Genomic DNA, 9,887 nt, shown 5'->3' on the forward strand with positions numbered 1-9,887 from the left:
AAATAATATTCTTTACAGAAACTGTAAGCTACCTTATTATAGGTGCTATTTGTTATTCTCTTGGTGATTTTCATAGAATTTACTATAAAACCTATTTCACTAAAAATTTAAAAGCCTAGGGATGCCTGGGTGGCTCAGTCAGTTAAGTGTCTGCTTTTGCCTCAGGTCATGATCCCAGCAGCAGTCCTGCATCAGGCTCCTTGCTCAGTGGGAAGCCTGCTTCTCCCTCTGCCTGCCACTCCCCCTGCTTGTGCTCTCTCTCTGTCTCTGACAATTAAATAAAAATAAAATCTTCAAAAAAATTAAAAGTCTAGCTTAGAGTTCAGAAATAATTCCTGGAAGCTTTACACTATAATTTCATTGATGATCTTCTCTTAAGATCAGAAAATTAGGACAAATTAAATAGATAATAGACATTTTCAAGATAAATTTAGGCAATAAACAACCAAAACTAAGGCTGAAAATAGGATAATATATTTTAGAATTGTAACCATAGGCAAGAATCCATGTTCATGAAACTCAGTCTTCAGAAAACTGGTTAAACAATGACATTTGGGAAAATCAGTAAGTGGCAACTCTCCAATACCCCTCTCTGAAGGAAAGCCTGGACAGTCCTGGCCTAGCTGGCTGGAATTTGAGGGGCCTCCTCAGAAGGTAGCAAAGCTCTTGCCCACATCTGTGGTTCAATGGCACCAGAATCCAAATACCACTTGTGTTCCAAGAAGAGATGCCAAGGGTCAATTTGCAGAAATGTGTCCAAATGTGCTGTCAAACCAAAGAAGCCTTAGAGTCAAAGCCAAGAGAATCCAGGCAAGGCTACACCAAGAAACAATGGGTCAAAAAGGGGAACTGGGAGGTAATGACCAGGATCTAATGATTTTGGCCATCCTTCTTTTAGGTGGTTTGTAAAGTAGAACACGCCAGTATATTAAATAGGACAGAGCAGACAGTGAGCAAATTGGCTTTAAAATGTTAGGATAAAAATTAATTCTACTGGAGAAGACTTCTAGGGATGTGAAATAAATCATAACAAATGTAACTTGATTTGAGAAAAGCCCATAGATCTTGGCTTTTCCTAAACATATTCTTTATTGACTCAATTTTCAAAAAGACTTTTGAAATTTAACCACTAAAGTCACTCGTGGAAAATAATCAATTACTGAGAGTAGACTTACATAAAATCTGGGAACCTCAGCAAAACACTAAGTCATGTATCCTCTTTTGAAACAGTTTAATTTGTTGTCACCTAACAAAGCAGAGGCCTAAAGAGTAAAGGTTTGATTATGACAGGGAGAGAATTTAATAGCAGTATTTTTTAGTGTAACTTTCTTAGATTGGGTTTCCCTGAAATAGACCCAGCTACAAGAATTCATGTGGAAGTGATTTATGAAGCAAGTGCTCCCAGGAAAAGCCAGTAAGGAGTGGGAGAAAGAGGACACAGGGAGGGGGAAAAGCCAAACAAGAATGCAATTTCAGCAAAGCCCCCCTGCCCCAGCAGCACAGTGGCAACCTGATTCCACCAGGGATCTCTGGAGTGTAGGCTGTACCTCAGAGTTATCCTGTCCCAGAGGAGGAGTGCCTTTCACACCCCTGTATTGTACCAGACAGCATTAGCTAGGATTCACCCTGTGCAGACATCAACACCAGGTACTTCTAGCTCTCTTCACAGGCAAGCAAAAGTAGTCTTCTTTTGAACAGTCAAAGGTATAGGCTGCTGGAAGCCAAAGTGCAACACACCTAGGGTTGGGACTCCATGAAGGAATAAAGACGTTTTGGGGGGTGCGGGGGATCTGGGCAGAAGACTGATAATTGTGGTAGTGTCAGAGATGATTTTTTTTTTTTTTAAACAGAGAGAGAGAGATCACAGGTAGGCAGAGAGGCATGCAGAGAGAGAGGGGAAAGCAGGCTTCCTGCTGAGTAGAGAGCTCGATCCCAGGACCCTGAGATCATGCCGTGAGCCGAAGGCAGAGGCTTAACCCACTGCGCTACCCAGGAGCCCCTCACAGATGATTTTAATCTATGTATGTAAACTTTATTCCATGAATAATATTTTTACATAACATAATTAAATTTTCTTTTAGAATAAAAAGCAGTATCTCTTACCATATCGAAAGCAACACAAGGATATAAAAAAGGGAGAAAAGTTGCATTCCCTAAGTCAACAAAGTTAAAATCATTAGTTGTTGATTCTTAACATCTTTATCTATATTTATGTAAACCATGAAGCCATGAAGGTTTTTATTTAAAATGGTAACAGCATACACAGTATTTTTTCCTTGCCCACTTAAAAATATTACAAGCCGTCCTTTCAGATAAATACACACACATACACACACATATACAATTCATTCTCAAAGAAGAACAAGTGTTCAATATGGATAACAAAAACTATATTAAATTATTTCCCTCTAAATGATGAATATTAAAGATGATTCTGTTTCTATGTCACTGTAAATAATGCTAAGCTAAAAACTTGTGTACCTATGTCCTTATATGCCAGTGTTTTATTATAATAGGAGAGATACTAAAAAGTGGGATATCCGGGTCAAAGAGTACATAGGTTTCTAATTTTAAAAGGTAAAGAGAAATTCATTTGATGCCCTTGTTTTCTATTTCCCTGAGAAAACAGAAGCAATCAGAGAAGAATCTTCACAAATTGCCTCAGATACATTTCCCACTGGCCAGGATCTGCATCTTGTACCATGTATTTCCTCTGGTCACAAATGATCCATCCATTCTCCTCTCTAAATCCAATGTCTCTGTCCATATACTCTCTCATTCCCTCCTTTCCTGCTCAAGGACATTGTTACTCTAGCAGTGCTCTGCGCTTTCTCTCTCCCACACGAACTCAATTTTTCCATTTAGTTTTAATATATGTTAGGATATAACCACTTCTTTATATATATAAATATATACAAAATTTATATATATATATATATGAAGATATAACCACTATCTTTATTGTCACAACCTTTGGTCTAAGTTATCATTCTTTCCTGAATCATGGCCCAATCTGCCAAAATGATCTGTTTCTATCTTGGTTCCCTTATAATCTGTTCTCAACACAGGAGTCAGAGTCATTCTTAAGATATATCAGGTCTCCAGAGTGAAGATTCTCTAACAATCCTGTTTGAATTTTTTAATCATCTCCAATGTCCCAATCCCTATATGGCCCCTGCTTTCTTTTATAGTGTTTATCACATTTAAATAAAACCAATAATTTACATATCCTAGATTATGCTGAATATACATTAATGCAAATCACATTCAGTTATCATTGCATTTTTATCTTTATATTTTCCAAGATTATAAAAATGTTTAAAAATTAGAAGGGATTCTAGCAACAGACATCTAATACGCATCCCCTACATTTGATCAGTAACATTTTACTGTATTTGTGTTATTTTTCCTTCTCTTTCCTCATTCCATACAGCCATCTTATTTTTGATACACTTCACAGTAAATTGCAGAAATCAGGCTTAATTTTTATGTCACTGATGCCTGATGATATTGGGCATTTTTCATGTGATTATTGTCATTTCATATCTTATTTTATAAAATGTCTATTCAAATATTTTTCCTACCTTTAATTAGGTTATTTGTTCATCGAGTTACAGGGTTTCCTTCTATTCCCTAGATACCACTTCTTTGTTAGATGTATGCTTTGTGTATATTTTCCTCCCATCTGTGGTTTGCGTATTCATTTCCTTAATTTTGTATTTTGACAAGCATAAGTTTTAACTTTTGATAAAGTATAATTTATCAATTATAAAGCTGCTTTCTGTAACCTTAGAAACTTTTGCTTATACACACAGGGAAAGAACATTTTCTGATGTTTTTCTTTTTTCCCCTGAAAGTTTGATGATTTAAGCTTTTGCATTTTGATTAATAACTCATCTTTTTTTTTTCCAAAAATTTTTTTTAATTTTTATTTTTTTATAAACTTATAATGTATTTTTATCCCCAGGGGTATAGGTCTGTGAAACGCCATAATAACTCATCTTGAATTAACTTTTGTGTGTAGCAAAGTAGGAGTTAAGCTATTTCTTTTTATCAATTAATATATTTTATTTTTAGAGCAATTTGAGGTTCATATCAAAACTGAGCAGAAAGCCACAGAGAGCTCCAGTCAGTCAGAGAGTACTGTGCATTACCAGTTACCGGGCTCAGGGCAGAACTACAAATATTTCTGTCCACTGGATCTTAGTAGGAAAATACAACACAGTCAAGCACTAGATGAATGAATACTTTGCTTACATAGAGAAAAGACAGAGCAAAATCAGCTTCCATATTGTGTGTGACACTTGGCCAATAGGTCTCTCCCCACAGCCAGTACGGGATAATTTGCTCACTTATATCCTTCTCTAGCCGTAGTAAAAGGACTCTCTTGCGGAGTCTGCAATACTTGAAGCTGGGCGATGCCTGAAGGCCAATGACTTCCATGCTGAAGCAGAACAAAGGAACACTCATTGCTCCTGAAACAGGAAAAGATACTTCCAGACAGGGTGGTAAATCCCACATAGGCTGTGAGGTTCTTCATCTGTTGGTGAGTTACTGTTGCAGGCTCAAGGATCCTTGTTTTACAGCAGAGTGGGGATCGAAAGACTGAAGGCATGAGATCGCATTCCTCAATAATTCCCATATACAGCCTGTCCCCACACATGCATAACCTACCCCCACTATCAACATCCTGCACCAGAGTGGTATATTTGTTATAACTGACACAATGTTATCAGGTGGAGTTCATAGTTTATATTTGGATTTACGCTCAGTTTGACAAATGTATAATGACATGTTTCCACTATTTATAGTACCACATGGTAGTTTCACTATCACAAAAACCTCAGTGATCTGCCCATTCATTTCTCCCTCCCACTCAAGACTGGTGACCCCTAATTATTTTGATTGTCTTCATAGTATAGCCTTTTCTAGAATGCCATATAGTTGGAATCATACAGTACATATGAATCCATTTGGGATTGGCTTCATTCACTTAGTAGTATGCATTTAAGTTTCCTCCATGTCTTTCATGGCTTGATATAGTTCATTGCATTTTAGGGCTGAGTAATATTCCGTTCTTTGGATGTACTATAGTTTATTCACCCCTTTACCAATGAGGTATGTCTTGATTGCTCCACAGTTTTGGCAGTTATGAATAAAGCTGCTATGAACATCTCTGTGTGGGTTTTTGTGTGAACGTAAGTTTTTAAATTCATTTGAGTAAATACCAAGAAATATGACTGCTGGATCACATGGTAAGCATAGGTTTAGTTTTTTAAGGCACTGCATGTCTTCTAAAGTGGATATACCATTTTGCACTCCCATCAGCAATGAATCAGAGTTCCTCTGGTTCCACATCATAGCCAGTATTTAGTGCTGCCAATAGCCTGGATTTGGGCCATTCTAATAGGCGTGTAGTAGTATTTTTTTGTTGTTGTTTTAATTTGGAATTTTCTAGTAACATGATGTTGATCAACTTTTCATATACTTACTTGCCCTCTGTATATCTTCTTTAGTGAGGTATCAAAGTTACTTGCCCATTTTAAAATTCAATTGTTCATTTTCTTATTGTTGAGTTTTAAAAGTTTTTGTCTATTTAGATAATGGTCCTTAATCAGATGTGTCTTGAAAATATTCTCTCACAGTTTGTACTTGTCTACTTTTTCTCTTGAGACTGTCTTTTGCAGAGCTTAAGTATGTAATTTTCATGAAGCCCAGCTTGTCAATTCTTTCTTTCCTGGATCACGCCTTTGGTGTTTTTTCTAAAAAGTCATTGCCATATCCAAGGTCATCTAAGTTTTCTCTAAGTTTTCTTCTAGGAGTTTCATAGTTTTGTGTTTTGCACTTATGTCTATGATCCATTTTGAGTAAATTTTTGTGGAGGTGTAAAGTATGTGTCTGGATTAATTTTTTTGCATGTACAAGTCCAGTTGCTCCAGCACCTTTTGTTGAAAAGACTATCTTTGCTCTATGTATTGTCTTTGCTCCTTTGTCAAGGATCAGTTGACAGTATTTTTCTGGGTCTGCCTTTGGGCCCTCTATTCTGTTCTATTGATCTATTTGTGTATCGTTTCACCAAAACCACACTGTCTTGATTACTGGTAGCTTTAGTAGTCTTGAAGTCAGACAGTGTCAGTCCTCCAACTGTTCTTCTCTTTCATTATTGTGTTGGCTATTCTGGGTCTTTTGCCTCTCTACATGAACTTTAGAACCAGCTTATACAAAATAACTTGCTGAGATTTTAATTGGGATTGTATGCAATCTACAGATCAGGTTGGAGAAAACTGACATCGTAACAATATTCAGCCTTGTTATCCATGAACATGGAATATTTCTCCATTTATTAAGTTACTATTTCATTCATCAGAGTTTTGTAGATTTCCTCATATAGATCTTGTGCATATTTTATTAGTTTTATAGCTAAATATTTCATTTGGGGGATGCTAATGTAAAGGGTTTTTGTTTTTTTTTAAGACTTTATTTATTTGACAGAGAGAGCATGAGTGGGGGGCGGCAGGCAGAAGGAGAAGGAGAAGCAGACTCCCTGTTGAGCAGAGAGCCTGATACAGGCTGGATCCCAGAACCCTGAGATCATGATCTGAGCCAAAGGTAGATGTTTAACCCACTGAGCTACCCAAGCACCCTGTAAATGTGTTTTTAATTTCAAATTCCACTTATTACTGGTATACAGAGAAGTTATTGACTTTTGTATATTAATCTTGTATCCTGCAATCTTACTATAAATGCTTCAGCTCTATGGGGTGATTGTTTGTTTGTTGTTGTTTTTAAAGTTTTTCTACATAGGGGCACCTGGGTGGCTCAGTTGGTCAAGTGTCTGCCTTCAGTTCGGGTCATGATCCTGGATCCTGGGATCTAGCTCTGTATTAGGCTCCCTGCTAAGCCAGGAGCCTGCTTATCCCTCTCCCTCTGCCCCTCCACCCAACTTGTGCTTTTTCTTGCTATCTCTATCTCAAAAAAACACTAAAAAAAAAAAAAAAATTTCTACATAGATAATTATGTCATCTGCTAAGGTTTCTTTCTTTCTTCCTATTCTGTATACATCTTCTTTTCTTGGGTTACTTTGTTAGCTACATTGATTGTACAATGATGAAAAGCAGTAGGTAAAAGACATCTTTGCCTTATTCCTGGATCTAGTGGGAAAGCTTTGAGTTTCTCACCATTAAGTATGATGTTAGCTGTTTTGATGTTAGATGTTAGGTGTTTTGTAGATGTTCTTTATCAAGTTTTAAAAGTTTTCCTTTCTCTTCCTAGTTTGATGAGAATTTATACCCATGAATAGATGTTGGATTCTGTCAAGTGCTTTTTCTGCTTCTACCTATATGACCATATGATTTTTCTTTTATAGTCTGTTAATGTGATGGATTATATTAATTATTTTTGAATGTTCAACTAGTCTTGCATACTGGGGTAAATCTCACTTGCTCATGGTATATCATTATTTTTATACATTGTTGGATTTGATTTGCTAATATTTTGTTAAATATATTTGAATGAACATTCATGGAAAATATTCCTTTCTTGTAATATCTTTGTCTTGTTTGGTATTAGGGTATGCTGGCCCCATAAAATGAATTAGGGAATATTCTCTCTGTTTCTAGCCTCCAAAACAGATTGTAGAGAATATGTATAATTTATTGCTTTAATGTATGGTAGAATTCACCAGTGAATCCATCTGGGCCTGCTGCTTTCCATTTTGGAAGGTTATTAATTATTGACTCAGCCTATTTAATAGATAAAGTCAAGCTCAGATTCTTTATTCTTCTGTGGGTTCTGGCAGATTATGTCTTTCAGGAAATTGATCCATTTCATCTAGGTTACCAAGTTTGGGGGCAGAGAGTTATTCATATATTCCTTCATTATCTTTTTATTATCCATTAAATGTGTAATGATGACTCCTATTTCTGATATCAATAATTTGTGTTTGTTCTCATTTTTTTAATTAATGTGGCTAGAGGCACATCAATTTCATTGATCTTTTCAAAGAACTCGCTCTGGTTTTGTTCATTCTCAATTACATTGCTTTTTGCTATTTTTCTTCTTTAAATTTAATCTGCTCATTCTTTTAGCTTCCTAAAGTGGAAACTTAGATCTTAATTTTAGCTCTTTATTCTCTTCTAATATATGCCTTCATGCTACAAATTTTCCTCTAAGCACTGCTTTTACTACATCCCCCAAATTTGGTAAGTTGTATTTTCAATTAATTCAAAATATTTTAAAATTTCTCTTGATATTTCTTTTTGAACCATGTTTTATTTAGAAGTGTATAGCTTAATCTCCAAGCATTTAGGGATTTTTACAGATAATTTTTATAGTTATTTTAATTGTTACTGACTTCTAGTTTAATTTCATTTTAGCCTGAAAGCAGATTTTGCATGATTTCTATTTTTAAATTTGTTGAGGTGCGCTTTATCACTCAGAATGTGACTTATTTTGGTTAATGTTCTATGTAAATTTGAGAGGAGTATTTAGTCTGCTGTTGTTGGATGAAGTAATCTATAAATATCAATTATATTTAGTTGAATGATGGTACTGTTGAGATCAACTATGTCCTTGATCCTCTGTCCTTACCATTTCTGATAGAATGTTTTTAAAATCTTCCAAATATGATAGTGAATTCATTTATTTCTCCTTATAGAATGTCAGTTTTTGCCTCAAGTAGTTTGATGTTCTATTGTTAGGGACGCACACATTCAAAATTATTATATTATTATAACTTCTTGGAGTACTGACCCTTCCATCATTATGAAATGTCCAACTTTATCCCTAATAACTTTCCTTGCTCTGAAGTCTAATATAGCTACTTCAGCTTTCTTTTGATTAGTGTTACCATGGTAGAACTTCCTCCATTAATTTACTTCTCATCTATGTGTATTTTAATATTTAAAGTCAGTGTCTTGTAGTTAACATATTGTTGAGTATTGCTTTTTGATCCAATCTGACCATCTGTATTTTACTTGGTACATTCAAACCCTTGACATGTAAGATCTTACTGATATTACAGGATTAATATGTATGATATTTATTACTGTTTTTATTTGTGGCTCTGTTCTTGGTTCCTATTTTTGTTCTCCACATTTTTTCAGATATTTTATGGATTTGAGTATTTTATATAATTCCATTTTCTCTTATTAGCATATCAATCATATTTAGTATTGTCCTATAGTTCAAAATATACATTACAACTAATCTAAGTCCAATGTCAAATAACATATACCACTTCACAGGCAGTGCAAATATCTTCTAATAATAAAATATTCCTAATTCCTCCCTCCTATACTTTGTATCATTGCTATCTTTCATTTCTCCTATAAATAGTATATATTAGCATACATATAATCAAATACAGAGGGGCTGTTATTTTGGACTGTTATTTGTTATATCAATTATGAATAAGAAAAATAAAAAAATTACCTTCATTTATTCATTCTCTGATGTTCTTCCTTTTTTACGTGTAGATCAGAATTTTTTACCTATATCAGTTTCCCTTTTCTGAAGAGTTTCTTTTAACGTTTCTTATAAGGCAGATGTACTGACAAACAAGTCTCTCAGTTTTGTGTGAAAAAGTCTCTTTCTTCTTCACTTTTGAAGGGTAATTTTTCAAGGTATATAATTTTATGTTGGCAGGTGTTTTCCTCTCAACATTTTAAAATATGTCACTCCATTCTCTTCTTGCTTACGTGGTTTCTGAGATGTCAGATGTAATTTTTATTTTTGTTCCTCTATAGGTATTTTTTCCTCTGGTTTCTCCCAAAATGAATTTTCTTAATCTTTGATTTTCTAAAGTTTAAATATAATATGCCTTAGTACACTCTGAGGCTCCTGAATCTGTGATTTGGCTTCTGACATTAATTGGGGGGAATTAATAA

This window comes from Meles meles, chromosome 3 (genome assembly GCF_922984935.1).
Source record: "Meles meles chromosome 3, mMelMel3.1 paternal haplotype, whole genome shotgun sequence".
NCBI lineage: Eukaryota > Metazoa > Chordata > Mammalia > Carnivora > Mustelidae > Meles > Meles meles.